This window comes from Pogona vitticeps, chromosome 3 (genome assembly GCF_051106095.1).
Source record: "Pogona vitticeps strain Pit_001003342236 chromosome 3, PviZW2.1, whole genome shotgun sequence".
Classification (NCBI taxonomy): domain Eukaryota; kingdom Metazoa; phylum Chordata; class Lepidosauria; order Squamata; family Agamidae; genus Pogona; species Pogona vitticeps.
The window spans coordinates 149,393,932-149,411,044 of record NC_135785.1 but is presented as its reverse complement, the minus strand read 5'-3'; positions in this window follow the sequence as shown (position 1 = coordinate 149,411,044).

The window sequence follows — 17,113 nt, the reverse complement described above, 5'->3', positions numbered from 1 at the left end:
CCACCTTCTGCCAGGAGTGGCTAATCCCCCACAAGATCTGGAGCGATAGGAAGGGAGTGTGGATCCTGTGGCAGTAACAGAAAATCTCCACCTGTGGGGGAAAATTCAAATACCCCCATTTCTAACTAGGATGCCTGCAGTTTAACATAGTGTTTCACACTAGGCATGTCCTGAGGGTGGACAATACACTGGCTAAAGCCCTGTCCCATCAACAGATGGACCAATTCAGGACAGTGGCTCCAGGGGCACAGGCTCACCTGGACGACCTACCAGATGAGGTATGGAATCTTGGAGGGTGGAGGCCAATAGAGCCATGAACCAGATCATAGTGCTGGAAAGATGTTTGATAGGTGAAATATGTCCTCTTAGGGCGACAAGGGAGTATGTGAACCTCAGAAGAGAGGAGGAAGGTGGTTTCCTGAAGCATGAAAATGTGTCACTGCTCACTAAGTATCCATTTTGGAAATTTACTTCCCAGCCTTACAAAAGGCTAGGATTCACAAGTGGCAATTTGGAACTCATTCTTTCTGCATTGGTGTCGCATCCACAGCAACAGTGTTGGGGTATCATGTTGAAGACATTAAAAAAGTGGGAAGGTGGTCATCCCAGAGGTTCAGGGTGTATGTGCGTCCTCTGCTACAGTTGTAGATGCTGGCATTCTTGTTTTGTCTTCTTATCCTCACAGTTTCAGGGATGCTGTTCTCCTGGGTTCAAATTTGTTTGTGTGGCCAGTAGGACCAGTTGGGAGCAGAGCTTGGGCTTCATTGGAATGGAGGGGACAGGGAGGTAATGCTTTAGGACAGGTTCTTGGGATTGGTCTCCCAGAGTACTATGGATGTGCCCCCGACATCATTCTGATCCACCTCGGTGGTAATGACTTAACCCAGAGAGCAGGCAAGTTGCCAATATTGCAGATTATTGTGCATCTGCAGGCTTTTGTCACATGCTTTCCTGGAACATGCATAGTATGGTCACACCATGCATGGTGTGGAGGGCCAGATGTGATTCCAGATATATCAATAAGGCCCAGAAAGGAGTCAGCTGAGAGCTTGGCAGGACAATAAAGGCTGAATTAAGGTCAGTGATTTCTCACCCAGACATTAGGGTTAGTTGACCCAAGTTGTATAGAGAAGATGGAGAGTGCATTTATTGGATTTAGGGTTAGGTATTTTCTTGCAGAATTTACAAGGGGCCCTTGGAGCCAGTGTTTTTGGCCTGGTGAGGGGGTCAGGACATACATTGTAGCTAGAGATGGGGGTATTTGTATTCTTATATGAATATCCCCACACAGGTGCCGTTAACGAGGGTCCACTACTGATCCACCACAGACACAGACAGCACAATTCTACCAGTGGTGCCACAGTGCACAATCCACTCGCCACTCTTCAACCTTTCAGCAAGGCTTGTCCTCCTGCCTCCTGCTAAGAGTAGCGAGTAGAGCCATTCGTAGAATCATGCCATTTGTGTCCGTGGCAGATCGGTGAGTGAACTGTCCGGCTGCATGGGGCTGGACCCTCATTAATGCCACCTGTGTGGGGATATTCATATTCATATACCAGTACGAATAACCCCATCTCTAATTGTAACCCCTAAGCTGTGGTGGGTAGTGCTAAACAGGATAGGTTCAGGTGTGTTCTGGGGGGGCACCTAGTGGGTGGAAGACACCCCTCCCTCTCAAGATCGTATTAACAGAGCCTTTAAGATAGCTGCCTGTGCCTGCTCCATCCTCTTCCCTGCCTTGCGAGTAACCCACCCACCCAATATATTAAGAATGAGAGTAGCTTGTCACTTTGGGGCTGGATGGGAATTTTTGACCTGAACCTAAACTGGGTCAGGGAAGCAAGTAGTTTTTCGCCCATGTCATTCTTACTTATTAAGGTGTTTCGGGTCTTAAATTAGATGCACACTATTAATAAGGTCACAAATAATGTAACTCCATTAAATGAGGTTTAGCAGAGGGGAGGGAAAACAGGGAGACCCCAGGGGATGCTGGGCACTTAGGATCTTGAGGCTCGGGTGGAAGGCATCCCTGGATACTCCAGTGTGGATGGCTGAGAGGGTGCTGTGCAGTATGGCAGCTTGCTTTCAGTGCAGGAACTCCCTGGAGGAAGATCTGGACTGGTCGGTCAGGATTGACATGGGTTCCAGACCTGTTTGCAGTATGGCAGCCCCCCTCCCTTACAGTATTTTGATGTAAATACAAGCTTTGTTTGCAAATTAGATTGTTAAGTCACAAACCTTTGGAGGAGCTGGTGACAATTGTAATAGCAGGAAGCACACAATTCCCTTAACAAATTATTTGAAACCCTGTGGAATCATGAAGCACTCTGTGCAATCACCACTTTGCAGGTACCTAAGTTGGAATCACTTTGTTTAAAATAACAGAGCTTCTGTTTACGCAAGGGCACAATACTCCCTGGTATAAGCACCAGAGTACTATGACAACTCATGCAGCAGAACACTGCACAAGTGACAGAAACAGCTGCTTTGTAGACCTTTCATTGAGCAACATAAGCATCTATGACACTGGCCGTTTGAGCAAACCTAGGGACTCTTCATCCCTTGCCACCTGGCATGAAGAAATGCTTTGCTCTGTGGGACTTGGACATGAGGGCTTGTACAGCAATGCCATTGTCAGTGACTGTACCAATGCCAAAAGCAAAATCCAAGCAGGGAGTTGCTCCCTTTGCATCATTTCAGAGCCAACATCTTTGAGCTCAAATGTAGTCTATCAGCTGTGAACTGTAGCTTGCTGGGTTTTAATAGCCTGGCTGCTTTTGCAACAGTAAACAGCAGTGTATGGGGTAACGAAAAGTCCCTCTCCATAAAAAACTGGTGCTACAAATAGAAAACCAGGCAGGTTTATTAACCTTGGGTTTTGCTTCCAAAGTAGGGAGATTAAAAAGCATATTTGGAAGAACATTCAGTTGTGCAAGATCAGTTTCTACTTGGTGCCTGAGGTCATACAAGTCATGGAACTTTCTTCCCTTTTCCTTCCCCTTCCCTCCCCTCCCCTATATGAATTATGCAGGAGATGCTTTTGGCATATCTTCCTCTCCTTCCTACCTAATTTTGGGACAGACTGAAAAAGCCCAACACCATTTCTTGGCTTGTTATTGAAGAAAACACACTGAATGAGAGGAATATTCTAAGGTTATGAGAATGGCCAGCCTGGTCAGGCCCTAAGATACTTTGGGCAGAAATAGTTTTGGAAGAGCTTCTGGTTCAAGAAACATGCACCTGAGAGAAAAGAGCTATTGTGATCAAATAAATAAAACAAATCAATAAAATAAAAATCAAATAAAGTGCAAGCAACAGCTTATAGCACTATACAGGTCAATAGGATCCTTCCAAAAGAACTGCATCAGTGAAGGTGAAAACATCCTAGTGTCAAACTCATTGTGGTATTTTTTTAAGTCTTTCTCAACCCAAGACAAGGGTGCCCAGCTGCCTGGAATATCAGAAGCAGAGTAGGAAGGGCATGTGTATCTGTATTGTTCTCCCCAAACCAAAGGGCCAAAGCCACACCATTTCTGTTTAGTTATCCATAAGTTAAAATGCATGTCAAACATGCATACAGTGTATGCATACATCTGTCAATGTGCCATTGTTACGGCCCACGGGGTCTTCCAGTTATGCCAGGGCAGCCATTTTGGCTGTTACCCAAACTATTTCAAGTGGTGTTTCAATGTCCTTTTAAAAACCAAATATTGAATACTCTCACCAATTTATCAACCATCTTTTCTGTCCCCTCCCTTTCATACCTGTCACCATACCTGTCAGTCCACTACCGTTCTCCATTTATTCATCAGATTGCACCAATAACCATCCCAGTAATAGAATTATCAAATTTGCAGACGACACTACACTAGTAGGATTTATTTCTGGGGATGATGAGTCTGCGTATCGGGATGAGGTATTACAGCTATCCCGCTGGTGCAAAAAAAAACAATCTTCTATTTAACATCCAAAAAACCAAGGAATTTATAGTGGACTATAGGAAAAAAAGAGCAGACATTCAGCCACTGTATATAGATGGAGTTTGTGTGGAACAGGTGGTTGAATGTAAGTTTCTTGGGACCATCATAACAAATGACCTGACTTGGAGTGCAAACACCGCTGCGTTAATCAGGAAGGCACAACAACGATTGTATTTCCTAAGGACTCTTAGAAAGCAGCAATTGACTGAGAGTTTGTTAACTACCTTCTATCGGAGTTCGATTGAGAGCAATTATCCTACTGTCTCTGTGTATGGTTCACGAGCTGCACAGTGGCAGAGAAAAAGGCAATTCAAAGGGTGATTAAGACGGCCCAAAACATCATTGGCTGTTCACTCCCCTCTTTGGAAGAATTGTATAAGTACAGATGTAAGAGGAAGATATCTAACATACTGAAAGACTCCTCTCATCTGGGACATCAGCTCTTTAAATTATTACCATCGGGAAGGAGATTTAGGGTATTGAAAGCAAGGACAAGCAGATTCAAGAACAGCTTTTACCCAAGTGCAGTATTGAGTTTAAATGCGGGGTCATAAGTTTTTGGTGGAATTTTAATTGCTGGGAGAAACGGAGTATTTATACTGTATTTGTATGGTGAGTGTTGTGTATATTTTTAACTTTTTTTTTTGTAGTGGTGTTGTCCAGTTTTACCTTGGGGAAGAGCACCTCATTTCGTTGCACCCACTTGTGAGTGCAATGACAAATAAATTTCTTATGTCTTATGTCTTATGTCTTATGTCATAAGGTACTAGCTATACTTCTCTAGCTTTCCCTATCCCCAAGTGTCCCTTATGTATTTTCCATGTCCTGTAGTGAAGTTCATTTGGTAGAGTGAACAGTGAGCAGCATCACATTTCATGTAAATGGCAGATTAGAGTTTATCATAAATTGTCAAATAACTCTGAGCCCATGTGTATCATGTTCCTCATGATGGATAGATACAGGGCAAAAGCTTTGCCAAACCTATGCACAGATCATTCAGTTCCATAAGATTCTGACCTTGGGAACAGGTTTGTTGTGAAGGTCTGCCATGACTGAAGGCAGTACAATTCTCCCTTGAATAGCAGGTTTAGTTATACACTGATTTATTTTCAATAAATAAATAAATGTATGCCCCTATCCACCCAGAACTATATAAGTTCAACACTGAAGGTGTCAAAGTGGTATACTTGCCCCCAAACACCACATCTCTAATTCAGCCTCTAGATAAGGGGGTCATAAAGACCTTTAAGGTTCACTATGTGTGTGTGTGTGTGAGAATCAACTGCTTGTGCTTTATACTTACATGCGGGGTGGGGACATAAGAGTTGTACATGGATTTTGAACTACACAGAGGCCCGGCACCCTGAACTCCAGAGTTACTGAAGAGAGAAGTGTAGGTGCAATCCAATATCCTTGTGAGGTCATTCTCATCCAAGGAAAGGACAATTATGTCAATGCTGGAACCACTGCCTAGCGAGGCTTCGGGCAGTGAGTTTCGCTCTTTGCCACCCCCACCCCCACGGATAGCACAAGACCCTAAGGTTTCATGAGAGTTGATTGAGTGGGGAGGGGGAGGAAATGCCAGGTTATATAAGAGGTGTTCCCCCCTTCAACCACCCTTTTCTGGCTTTCTGGGAAGGAGGAATCCGCACAATCTGCAAGCTGTGCTGCATCACAAGAGCAGACCAGTGATCCTGAAGGAAGGGAGGGTAGCATCAGCTCCCTCCCACAGTGCTTTTACCATTTACTTTTTATTTTACTGTATTGTCAGATGGCTGTCACCTTTTTATTAGGTAGCTATCTGGATACAAGGGGAAGTGGGTGGCAGTGGCAGTGCAGCCCCACGCTGGCCATGCTTAGACATGAGCAGCTTTGTGGTGAATTTTTTTTAAAAAAAGAAATAAACAAATAATAATAATCGAATTATAGATCAATAGGAATAAGTCATAACTGGCCTCTGGAAAAAATACAGGAGTGCATTCAGGGTGTGAACGTAAGAGCGGGGCAGTGGTGCTGGGACTTGGGTGGTTAATGAACCTTGGCCTGGCCCGACCTCCCCCCTCAGTTGGATAATGTTTGCTGCAAATGGAGTTAGGTGCATCACCGAGGCCTCGGTAGCTAGAGCGAAACTGTGCCAGTTTCCCCCTTCCCCCCCTTCACAGCTAGGTATTGAATACAACATTGATAGTGGGTTTGAAGGGGATTAGGTACATAGGCCAGGCCCACTTTGTAGCAGGCTTAGCGAATTTATATATATCAATAAAAATAAAAATAAAATAAAGAAATAAAGAAATAAAATAGAATAAAATAGAATTTGCTATCTGTATAGAGGGTCAGAGCTCTTCCTTCGGCAGCCTCTAGGGCCCTGACATCAGCATATAGCTCTGCTGCTTGTGCTGACCAATGTGCTGGGAGAGCTCTTGACAGCACCACTTCGCCCCTTTTGTCAACCAAGCCCTGCTACTGCTAACATCACTCAGACGATGTTAGGGGAAGGCACTGCTACTCCAAAGCCTCTTCCAGGCTCAGAGTGGGGTCACTTGGAGTGGGATGATAATAATTTGCTGGGAATTGCAGCCCTGGTGGGAGATCAGCAGGATTTCTTGGAGAAGTACACCTGTCACCCAATTCCAAATGAATCAGCTCTAAGAAAAAATTACATCTCTGCCTGCTATGGAGATATGTGGCCAAAGAGCTTTAAAACAACTACCCTGATGCAGATAAGAAAATTTCAAAGAGGGAAAATTAAAGGTCAAAATTCAAAGAAATTGCTCCTACTTTGGCTGCCCCTCCCCAACCTATCATGACATGTTGAGGGACGTGGCTATGCATTATTCCACAAATTATGGTTCTTTGTAGCAGATAGTTAAAGAATTTGATTGTTGTGAATATTTTGCGATCAAGATTGTGCAATATTCCTTTTCTGGAATATTGGCTGGAAATATGGCTTATATAAAGTCCAATGTCAGTGCATTATCAAGAACAATCACTCACCTTGAAAATGTAGGAATGGAACTTAGTGATGTACTGAAAATTGTGAAATAAATTGAGGTAGATTTGAAGTGAGCAAAGGGAGAAGTGGCTGAAAAAAGTAATTAACTGCAAAGAGTGATGAAATCTAATCTACATTATTAAACACTTCAAACTAAGTAACATTCTAAATGACCTGAAGCAAAATTTGATAACTTTGAGCCAGAATTTTCTCCGGATGAGTTGGCTTTTTTTCAAATTTGTGATGTCGAATGAATTTTCTCCAGATACAAGAACATACTGACAAACAACATAAAACACATTCAATAGCTGAAAAGAAGTTCAGCCATCTACTTGAAGAAATGGCTTAAAAGATCTTGATATGTAATGTTTGTAAATTTATAGAATTCCTTTACGTTTTGAACTCTACGTAGGAAAGCAGTAAGTCCTAATAAAGAGACATTATACACCAAATTTTAGGCAGTCACCTGCAATTTGAATTGTAGTGGTTAAGAATATGTGCAGGGAGAATAAATATCAAGCAATTTACAATTCGGTATATGTTTCAGAAAAATGTTCCTTTCTGTTCATTTACCCAACTCACCACCCTCAATACATATAACTTGGGCACTTTTAGCATCAGGTCCTCTGCTCAACGGTGCTTAGTCCTAGGGAATAGTAAAACAGCAAACATCCAGGATTTGATCCCACATGAGTATGCTGGTCTAGCCTATATTATAGGAATCTGAGTGGATGATGCAGGGAAAGGGCAGTTTCCCACAGCAGCAGAGAAGATGATATTTTAGTAGTCTCTCATGATTCAGTCCTCCTCACCAGATGCCATTCCTGACAGTTCTTGGGGAATTTCCTGTTGCCCTGGAAGCCAATTCTGTTTGACCTCTGAAATTAAGAAATTACCAAGGCCATGCTTCTATGAATCCCCTCACATGGAGCATAGCCAGACTAGCACCTGGTTTACTGTGGAGTTAGTGATGATGAAATGAGTGGGGTGCAGATGAGAATGAAAACTTGGAGTGAATCTGACAAACCATGGACTTGAACCCATTGACAATCTACTGTATTCTTCACTGCCAGCATTCTATCAGGCTCAGAGTCACTCTATAAAGCTGTTTTGAGTAGTCAAAGATATGTTATTGGCCCACAGGAAGAAAATGTAGACCATTCAACAGCCTACTGTGAACAGCTTGCACAACACTGTGCAGATAAAATTATTCAAATTTATTCTGACTTGGGTGCCATAATTGAGATAGTCCCAGTGGATCCAACAATGGTTTCTGCTTCCCCTATGTTAATGGATATATTTCTGTTGGATAAAAGTCCAACCTGAGGATGTATGTTGAAATTTTTGAGTTTGTACACAACAGATTTAAGTGTGAGTATAAAAAAACACCAATCATGAATAGTCTTTTCCATTGATACAAATGTGTGTGTGCCAACAGATGAAAGAATAATAATTCAGTCATAATAAACTTCAAGAACAATTACTGAAAAATAAGTTGAATAAAAAACTAACTTTAATTGAACATTTGGCTTGGTATAGATTTGGTTTGTGATTGACAGATTTCATGTAACAGTTTCACAACAGACACTTCTCAGACAGTCCTGACATCTTTTTTAGTAACATACTAACAGCAGGTACCTAGCAGCAAACAGTCCTAACCGAACACTAACATATCAACAGAGAAGCCTCATATTAACTGACACTTTTGCTTATATCTGACAGTTAATCCTCTAAGCTCCTATTAGCTGACTCTAGACAGAATCTGATTGGTTACACATATTCTTTTATGCAAATAATGTGTCTCATTCATTTATATATAAACATATACATGGTTGTTGTTGTTTAGTTGTTAAGTCATGTCAGACTCTTTGTGACCCCACGGACCAGAGCACGCCAGGCCCTCCTATCTTCCACTGCATCCTGGAGTTGGGTCAAATTCATCTTGGTAGCTTTAATGACATTGTCCATCCATCTCGTTCTCTGTCGTCCCTTCTCCTCTTGCCTTCACACTTTCCCAACATCAGGGTATTTTCCAGGGAGTCTTCTCTTCTCATGAGATGACCAAAGTATTGGAGCCTCAATTTCAGGGTCTGTCCTTCCAGTGAGCACTAAGGGTTGATTTCCTTCAAAGTGGGTAGGTTTTATCTCCTTGCTCTCAAGAGGACTCTCAAGAGTCTCCTCCAGCACCAAAGGCATCAATTCAACCTTCTTTATGGTCCTGCTCTCACTTCCATATATTGCTACTGGAAAAACCATAGCTTTGACTATGCGGACCTTGGCAAGGTGATGTCTCTGCTTTTTAAGATGCTGTTGAGGTTTGTCATTGCTTTCCTCCCCAGAAGCAGGCGTCTTTTAATTTCGTGGCTTCTGTCACCACCTGCAGTGATCATGGAGCCCAAGAAAATAAAATCTGCCACTGCCTCCATATCTTCCCCTTTTATTTCCCAGGAGGTGATGGGACCAGTGGCCATGATCTGAGTTTTTTTGAGGTTGAGCTTCAGACTATTTTTGCACTCTCCTTTTTCACTCTCATTAAGAGGTTTTTAAATTGAAGGTTGTGGGTTTTTTGGGCTGTATGGCCATGTTCTTAAGGTTTTTCTTCCTAATGTTTGCCATTCTCTGTGGCCGGCATCTGCAGGGGACAGGAGTCAGAACTCTGTGCTCTGTTGCAGTTTGTTGGATAGTTGAGTATTTATAGCTGTGGGAACAGCTTTTGTCCTTTTCAGGAGATTGGGTGATTATGGTGATCAGCATGTTTTTGTTATGGGTGTATTGTTGTGATAAGAGGGAGAGATTATCTGTCACTATGCTTGATAAGCGATCACTGGTCCTTGTGGCTGGGTAGAGTTCATGGACCTTTTGCAGGCTGTATTTTTCAGTGCTGGGAGCCAGGCTTTGTTGAGTTTTAAACTTTCTTCTTTTTTGTTGAAGCTCTGCTGGTGTTTGTGGATTTCAGTGGCTTCCCTGTGTAGTCTAACATAATGATTGCTGGTGTTGTCCAGTACTTCGGCATTTTGAAATAGAATTTCATGTCCAGCTTGTTTTAGGACATGTTCAGCTACTGCTGATTTTTCTGGTTGTTTTAGTCTGCAGTCTCTCTCATGTTCTTTGATTCTGGTGTGAACGCTGCATTTTGTGGTTCCAATATATACCTGTCCACAACTGCAAGGTATCTGGTAAACTCCTGCAGTGGTGAAGGGGTCTCTTTTGTCCTTTGATGACCATAACATTTGTCTTATTTTTGTAGTGGGCCTGAATACTGTTTGTAGGTTGTGTTTTTTTTTAAAGTTTCCACATGTGGTCTGTGATCCCTTTGATATGGCAGAAATACTTTATTTGTGGATGGCTGTTTTTCCTCTTCAGTTTGGTGTTGTTTTCTTGGTTTGATGGCTCTTTTGATTTCATTCTTGGAATAGCCATTTGTCTGTAGGGCCCAAATCAGATAGCTGAGTTCGGTGATGAGAAATTGAGCTTCACAGTTCCGATTTGCACGGTCTACCACTGTTTTGATTATGCCTATTTTTTCTTGTGGGTGGTGGGTGGAGTTTTTGTGTAGGTATCAGTCTGTGTGGGTGGGTTTTCTACTTATACTTGTCCTCTGCTCTTCCTCAGTAGCATGTTGGACACCTTCGAAGCTGAGGGGATCATCTTCCAGCGTCATATCCCTTAGCCTTCTTGGGGGCACTAATGTCTAAAATTTGCCACCAGTGGTCTCAATCTCAGCAGCAGAACCATCTACAGCAATTCTGGGGCATTGAAAGACTCCTCCTTCCCCTGGTCACAAGGTTCAAAAACTTCTTCAGATCAAAAGGTTTCCCAAGGAAGCCTAGGAACCAAAGGGGTGGTAGTGGAACTGGAAACATTTAATGAACAATAAAAGTCCACAGCTGATGACATCAATAAACTTGCACAGACATAAATTTACATAATAGGAATTTGGCCAGTATGCTGGTTCTTTTTTTTAAAGGTAAACGATTGTTAATATTTTTAATCACACATTATAAAGTTTTAATTTGCTAATTAATTTAATCCTATGTTAATGTCTGCAAATTTGATGTTTTGTCTATTTAAAAAAAACAATTCTGTAAGCTGACTTTATTCCTAATTCTGGGAGAAAATGGCATAAAATGCAATCAAACAAGTAAATTGACTTGGAGGCCTGGCCCAGTGAAGAGGCATGCCAGTTTGGCTAGAGCCCAGATGGTGGGGCACCCAACAATGACCGCATGATGCTGGCTGGTGAGCTTACCTTTCCTATGAATTCACTGAACTAATTATCAGGATGTTCCATTCTAATTTTAGTTGCATGCAGGGGTGCTATAGTGCACTATTGGTTGTACTGTTTTCAAGTGCTATGCTGAAAAATCTTGCTCTATGGTCAGTTATTTGTTTCTGTTCAAAGAAACAAAACAGATCCTCACCCACATAATGCCCTATGACTGTTTCCAACCTATTTGCCAAAATACTAGAGGAAACTCTGAAGTCTTGATTGATGAAACTAATTGGATAACAAGAATCCATTGTCTTTGGATCTTTATCTTGCTTTTGGAATGCAATTAATTTCTGCCAGCTCCCAAGATGGAGGGGCTGGCTTACCTTCTAATATTGCTTTAAAGGTTTTGCTAAAAGCCATTTTAGCTGATTTGCAAAGGTTTTATAAAAAATCCCATGTAAGCCATCAAGTTGCAGACCTTCGTGTGCTTTAACGTCTTAACAGTTTGATTAAATTCTTCCATAGCAATAATTACATTGTTACGTCATGGAGAAAGTCAGCTCTGGGATATATGTGGGGGATAGCTATTGTGGGATTTTGTAATTAGTTTTGTTGTTGTTGTTATTACACTGTAGCTGGTTTATGTTTGTATATTATTTTTACTTTATTATATTGTATATGATTATATATATTTTTTTCTATTTTTTCTCTTATTTGATTTGTTTATATTAAGATATACGTTTTCTCTTCCTCTTTTTTCTCTGTCTATTTTCCCTCCCTCCCCTCCTCCTCCCTTCCCTTTTTTTTTGTGTCATGGAATGGAAGGCCTGCCCTCCCAGCGAGGGGCCCCAAAACATCTCTGTGATCACGGCTAGGGGGAGATATGGCATTGGCACCATCCCTGCTCATGTCAGAAGAACGATGAACAGATGCCTAAAGGCTGTTCATTGTTCTGAGACAGTGTCCAACCCCCAGTATTGAGGTAGCCAGACCAGTCAGCTCTCCACTCTACACCTGTTGTTGTTGAATGCCAGGTCTGTATCCAACAAGGCCCAGGTTATGAGGTTTTCTTCTTTAAAGCTGTTTTTTTTTTAATAAAGATGATGTTTCTCTCAATAAAGTGATGTGGCCAATATTCAGAGGGTAGATGGGATCAAAGGTGATCTTTTTATTGTTTTCTGCAACTCTTCTAATGCATACATGTCTGCTCCTGGGAACTTGATAGCTGCCAACATTTAGAACTCTATTGTGTTGTTGTGAGTTGGACTTCCCTGGATGCAATAGTTTCTAGTACTCTTTCAACATCAGGATGTCAGGAGGAACTTCTTGTGTCATTTTTTTTTTGTCTTACTCTAATTTTGGAGTTAAATCCATTTACTTTTAATGAAGAGGCATGTAGCACTATCATGTCAGGAATGTTAAAGGTGGCGCTGATAGCAGTTTTATTTTGTATAAGGCTGAGTAGGGGCATGAGGTCTACTATGCAATCCATCTATTACAGAGTCCTTCATAATGGTACTGTCTGCAGAACACAGAGTGGTTATCTGGACCTATAAATATATATATAACAAGAACAAACCTATATCCCCAGGGGGAAAATATCACTTACAAATGGTCTTAAGAGTGTGGAGAGTCTGATGACTACCATGTTATAAATTATATGAAATTTCAAAATGGTGTCAAATTATTTTTATCATTAGCTGTTCTTCAAGATGCTATAAAATCTAATTCTTCCTCAGTAACATTTTAAAAATGCTTCAATTGAGTGCTTTAGGATGTTTCTGTGATCGGCAGCTCTTTCCTACTGGGGCTGCTGATCACAGATCACTGTTGAGTACATTTGGCTGAACATCCTTACTGTGCTTATGGAGATCTTCATGATGAACACACAAAGGCCTGCAGGACATCTGGTAGAGTGGAGACATGGCAAGGCAGAGCTTATGGTACCGCTGTGAACACTCACTTGGAGACCTACATGCTTTCAGAACAGGACAAAGGTCTTTCCTCCTTACCTTTCCACATAGTCTTCCAGTAGCAAATTATGGTAAGTTTCTATGAGAATAACTGCAGAGTCGACTGCAGCACTGACAGCTTGCAAACACACACTCTGTTTAGCTGCCTGCTCTCTTAGCTATCTGAGGCAGGCAAGACACAGAGGTACATCTCCCATTTTCCCTGTGTGTATAGGCAATAGCAAGGAATAAGGTAGGGGAGCTATAGACTGGAATGCAATCCACTATTGTTGATATGTGTATTTGGTCACACATTTCTCATTTACAATGTATTGAGATATATATTTAAGAAACAGAAAAGGAGGAATAGTGATAAGACACAGAAGAAAGCAAGTTAGCCAAATGATTGTAGAAATGGGTGGGTAGGAGAAGATGAGCAGTATCTCACTAAAATGAAGTTGAAGTAGTAATAAAGGAGCAATCCTAGACAGAATCATCTAAATGCTCTCTTGCATCCTCATAGGTCTTCATCCTTTCTTCTCTTTTTTTGGTCTGGGTTTGAGTTTTTTGTGTTTTTTGTTTTGTAAAGACAAGGAAAGTATGGAATAGAGTTATATAATAACAGGAGAACTTTGCTCAATGTCCAGAAATGTTCCATGGTGTGTTTCTGTGCAATCAAGTTAGATTGGGAACTCCTCAATTGGCCTCTGTAGTAGCCTCTAGCAGCAAATAATTGGTACTTCAACACCAGAAGTCAGTTTTAAGGAAATGGACTGATCTCTCCCTCTGCATACATTTTCCAGGAGCCAACACTCTTTCTGAGGCAGGGGGAGTTTTGCTGTTGTTTTTCTGATATAAAAGGCTGCACGTTTGTGGGGGTGGATGGAATCTGTTTTTTGCTGTATCTTTCTTCTGTGTTATCTACAGAGAACTGCCTTTCTAACATCAATTAGACATAACATTCTAAGCAATGTTAGCTAAAACGTCAGCACAATTTTGTTTGCAGACTCCTCCAACCTGACAAGAGTATGACTTTATATAACCTGCATTGTACAATCTTTTTTTTCCAATTCTAGCACATTGAATCAGCACACAAATCTAGATTTGTCAAAAAGGCCAAGATAAAGAAAATAGATTTGCTTCGGAAGATCTGCAGTCATCAGTAACTTTGCTTTTATTCTGTTTTAGTGAAGTCTGTGTAGCTGATTTCCAAATCAGTTTCAGCTTACATCTACCTCATTGGTTGATCTAAACAAAAGGGAAGACAAGAGCATAATGTAAAGTTTCTAATAGGGTTATGTGACTCTGTCAGTACCAATTTGTGCTGGAATTATTGTAACCTTCATATGCTGCCTTCAAGAGGTTATGGCTTGGAGGGACCTTTTGGGCTGGGCTGACAATCAATCAATCCAGCAGCAACTAATTGTTCCCTCTCTGCTTCAGATTTTGAAAAGAGCCACATCTCTCTACTCAATAAGCCTTTCCCTACTCTTCTTAAAGTCAGGTGGTAATTTAGCAGCTGTATAGTCAGTCCTGCAGTTAGTCATGTAGCTGTTAATCAGTTAAGCTCTGTTAATCTAATCAATTGTTGTTTTTCTACAATATGTTGTTTTAACCAATTAAGAACTGTGAGTAAATGGAATTGTTATTCTTTCTTCTACCAGTGTCTCTGAGTGAGTACATGCCAGTTGAGGAGAACTAACAGAAAGGGGTGGTCTAATTTTGAGAGACTTGATGCTAATTCTGTTCTGTAGGTTCCTTTACATTTTCTGCTACATATTAGAGATTTTTCACTCAATAATTTCCACACTTTGCCAAGAATTTAGACTATTGAACAACAGAGAAAATGTACAAGCAATATTTTCTCACTCTTACTGGAACAGGAGTGTGGTGTTTGCCCTTGTGCCCCTTGCCTGACTCTCCAAACACAGAGCACACAAAGGCAAACTACTACTCCTTTTTACCCCACTGCCACCAGTTGATCACTAAATCATCTTTAATTATGGAAGGATGAAGATACAGGTCCAGACTTCGCTATCTTTTAAATAAATCTTGTTTATTGATTACAGATGTTATTATTAATCATAGGTAACTTCTATTATCATCGATCTTCTTCATGGTTTGCTGCCTTGTCGTAGTGAAGGGGCTTGAGTAACTCAGAGAAGCTGTGGGCTATGCTGTGCAGGGACACCCAAGACGGACAGATCATAGTGGAGAGTTCTGACTAAGCGCAATCTACCTGGAGCAGGAACTGGCAAGCCACTCCAGTATCTTTGCCAAGAATACCCCATGAACAGAAACAAAAGGCTAAAAGATATGACGCTGGAAGATGGGCCCCTCAGGTCGGAAGGTGTCCAACATATTACTGAGGAAGAGCGGAGGACAAGTACAAGTTGCTCCAGAGCTAATGAAATAGTTGGAGACTTTCTTTAGAACACGTACAGGACAGTCCTATCCATTACTCCCTGGTAGGTATTCACACTTATATTAAGTGTAGGTGCTACAGTTAATATGCCAGCAAGTATGGAAAACTCAGCAGTGTCCAGAGGAGTGGAAAGGATCAGTCTACATCCCAATCCCAAAGAAGGGCAGTGCCAAAGAATGCTCCAAATACCCTACAATTGCACTCTTTCACATGCTAGTAAGGTTATGCTCAAAATCCTACAAGGTAGGCTCCAGCAGTATGTGGACCGAGAACTCCCAGAAGTACAAGCTGGATTTCAAAGGGGCAGAGGAACCAGAGACCAAATTGCTAATATGCGCTGGATTATAGAGAAAGCCAGAGAGTTCCAGAAAAACATCTGCTCCTGCCTCACATTATGAAAAAGCCTTTGACTATGTGGACCACAGCAAACTATGGCAAATCCTTAAAGAAATGGGAGTGCCTGACCACCTTATCTGTCTCCTGAGAAACCTATATGTGGGACAGGAAGCAACAGTTAGAACTGGATATGGAACAACTGATTGGTTCAAAATTGGGAAAGGAGTACAACAAGGCTGTATACTGTCTCCCTGCTTATTTAACTTATATGCAGAATACATCATGTGAAAGGCAGGACTGGAGAAATCCCAAACCGGAATTAAGATTGCAGGAAGAAATAACAACAACCTCTGAAATGCAGATGATACCACTCTGATGGCAGAAAGTGAGGAGGAATGAAAGAACCTCTTAATGAGGGTGAAAGAGGAGAGTGCAAAAAACGGTCTTAAGCTCAACATAAAAAAAAAAATTAAGACCATGGCCACTGGTTCCATCACGTCCTGGTAAATAGAAGGGGATGATATGGAGGCAGTGACCGATTTTACTTTCTTGGACCCCATGATCACTGCAGATAGTGACAGCAGCTACGAAATTAAAAGACTCCTGCTTCTTGGGAGGAAAGCAATGAGAAACCTAGATAGCTTCTTAAAAAGCAGAGACATCACCTTGCCAACAAAAGTCCGAATAGTCAAAGCTATGGTTTTTCCTGTAGTGATGTATGAAAGTGAGAGCTGGACGATAAAGAAAGCTGACCGCCGAAGAACTTATGCCTTTGAATTGTGGTGCTGGAGGAGGCTCTTGAGAGTTCCCTGAACTGCAAAGAGAACAAACCTATTCATTCTAAAAGAAATCAACCCTGAGTGCTTCCTGGAAGGACAGATGCTGAAGCTGAGGCTCCAATACTTTGACCATCTGATGAGAAGAGAAGACTCTCTGGAAAAGCCCCTGATGTTAGGAAAGTGTGAAGGAAAGAGGAGAAAGCAAAAACAGAGGATGGACAGTGTCACTGAAGCTATCAACAGTAGAGGCAGTGGAAGACAGGAGGGCCTGGCATGCTGTGGTCCATGGGGTCACGAAGAGTTGGACATGACTTAACAACTAAACAAGAACATTATCATCAATCTCAACCTTCTATTAGTTATTACAGTTCTTCAGTTTTACTTTAAACTCGCCGCAGATATCCCAAATACCACACTCTATCTCATCCACTCTCTC